The 2,507-nt window shown below is 42.6% G+C and overlaps 1 non-coding gene across 1 annotated transcript; it reads left to right on the top strand.

Annotated features, from left to right (window-relative positions):
• The first annotated feature begins 2,187 nt into the window (after positions 1-2,187).
• Positions 2,188-2,261, top strand: Trnan-guu (transfer RNA asparagine (anticodon GUU)). Its single transcript has one exon. It is a non-coding gene; the product is annotated as a tRNA-Asn (tRNA).
• The last annotated feature ends 246 nt before the right edge of the window (positions 2,262-2,507 follow it).

Below are 2,507 nucleotides of genomic sequence, written 5' to 3'. Positions count from 1 at the left end.
TAATTCGTCAACAGCCACCCCAGAATACTCCAATCAGGGTATCCATCCTTCTCCACGGAAACATCCTGAAATAAAAAGCTCCGGAGCTGTACCAAACGCTCCACACAGCATCTCCAAAGAGCACTGCTGTAGTGAGGGAAAAGTAGTAGTGTGGCCTACTGATGCAGAAAATAGCAAAATAGAAAGTTTCTGAACCTAATGGTGATGGAAAAAGAAGTGCCGGTACCATTAAGAGAATTAACGTTGGCCTATTCAAGAAGACAACTAACAAAATTAAAAGAAAAGTTTAAGGCACCGATTCAGACTGCAATGTTGACGATCTTGTCCTCTAAATGATTCTGAAAATGAGGCGACGGAATGGAAGTGCGGATTCTGTCAGAGGAAATGGTCACCTGTTGCAGGTGAAGATAAAAGGCTCTGAGCACTATGGGACTTAACATCTGACGTTATCAGTCCCCTAGACTTAGAACTACTAAAACCTAACTAACCTAAGGACATCAGACACATCCATGCCCGAGGCAGGATTCGAACCTGCGACCGTGACAGCAGCGCGGTTCCGGACTGAAGCACGTAGAGCCGCTCGGCCACAACAGCCGGATGAAGATAAATTTGAATGGATATAATACGAGAAGAGTACCTCCTAGAATTATGATTACTCTGGTGCAAGAGATCGCATGCAGTTTTTGTGGGTACTGCAGGTGATTTACGGGAACGGAATCATCTACTTTCCATTAAAGTGAAATCAGTATTGTAATTATTATTTTGTTGTTAGTGATAATGAGTATTAAATAAGGGTCTTTTCAACTAACCTTTAATTGTGTATCTGCTCATAGTTGTCCTTATTCAAACAGCCTCGACCACTATCAAAATTGCCCACTGAGATGCACTTTTGTCCAATTGGGACGGTAAATCGAATAACAGCTTAACATAAATGTTTGACAATCCTGTACAACCACTATTCGATAGGATAGGTATGCCCATAGAAGTAATACTACGCGACCAAAACGAAAATATAGTTAATAATTTTCCGGAAAAATTTCATGCGAGTTGAAATTATTGTTGTAGCCCCACTGTCCCCTACATTCATTGACTATGAGAGCACATAGTGAATTCCAACAAACTTCGTACACATTTTTTAACCTTTAAGAAGCTTTTTCTCACTGAGACCCCGCCCTCTCAAAATAATGACGGGGGAAAAGTGAAAAAGTTTGTTGATAACAACATTTACATTGCTTAAACAGGAAAACTACATCAACCACGAAGTTTAAATTTGTTACTTCTTTGCTACGAACCCCATTCGCGGGACATTTTGTTAACACACACATATATAAATAAGAGAGCGAGAGAGAGAGAGAGAGAGAGAGAGAGAGAGAGAGAGAGAGAGAGAGAGAGAGAGATGAACGTACCTGCAAAATTTTATCATTGCACGACACACAGTACGGGAGATATGATGTCCTAAATATCGAAGAGAGCGAAAAAACTAGTTTCTGCTTAAAATGGAGTGTGTATTAACCACAGTGTACTCATCCAGTGTTTGCTAATGAGAGCACTTACCAGTTCCAGCCATTTTTAACATAATTTCACTCATTTTCTAAACTTTCTCTCACTTACATACTTGACGTCAAATATTTAACACATTAGACGGATGACGCTGTGTTGCGCATGGGAGTTTGATTCTTCAAAGCATTGGGGCTTTGGTGGATGATGCGGCTACTGGAGTACTGCTAAAGCGTGCGAGGAGAAATGACGTGCGGGATAGCGGTAATGCACTGACATGACAGAAGTCTTGGGATACCTCCCTACATCGTGTCGGACCTCGTTTTGCCCGGTGTAGTGCGACAACTCGACGTGGCGAGGTCTCAACAAGTGGTTGCAAGTTCCCCGCAGAAGTAATGAGCAGCATCTAACACATGGCTATACACTGAATGAAAGAGAAGTTCTACAGCCTATCACAAGTATTCTACTTGCCTTAGAGGTTTTCTGAATGCGTAGGCATAACTCTGTTTGGTATGCATTTTGTAATAAAACGTCGTGCTTGGCGATGTCATTGGTTTATGAGCCTCGCTAGTGTGTGCATGCGCGTTATCCACGTGATGAGGCGTAAGTAGATGCTACCATTCTGCCAGATACCTGCAGAAGGTATGCGAGTTGCACTGATAAACAGAGCAGAAGAGAGTAAAAGTGAAGGCCTCCGTGGCGCAATCGGCTAGCGCGTTCGGCTGTTAACCGAAACGTTGGTGGTTCGATACCACCCGGAGAGAAATCGTTTCAATCGTCACCGAGGTGAGGACAAACGTCGTCTTTGTTAGACATACACAGCTACTGTGACGATCTGGCTGTGTTTGAACGATGCCACAGAGCCTTATACACATTCAGCCAAGTGACAATTGTAGGTAAAAACATGCCCCTGCACAGACGTTCTACTGTTTTCCTATTTATTCGTCATGTGTGACACTGCAGTAGAGCGACGCCCACTAAAGAAGACGTATCATTTACATTTAATTTCA

The sequence above is a fragment of the Schistocerca nitens genome, chromosome 6 (assembly GCF_023898315.1).
Source record: "Schistocerca nitens isolate TAMUIC-IGC-003100 chromosome 6, iqSchNite1.1, whole genome shotgun sequence".
NCBI lineage: Eukaryota > Metazoa > Arthropoda > Insecta > Orthoptera > Acrididae > Schistocerca > Schistocerca nitens.
This window is presented reverse-complemented; position numbering and strand designations above follow the sequence as displayed.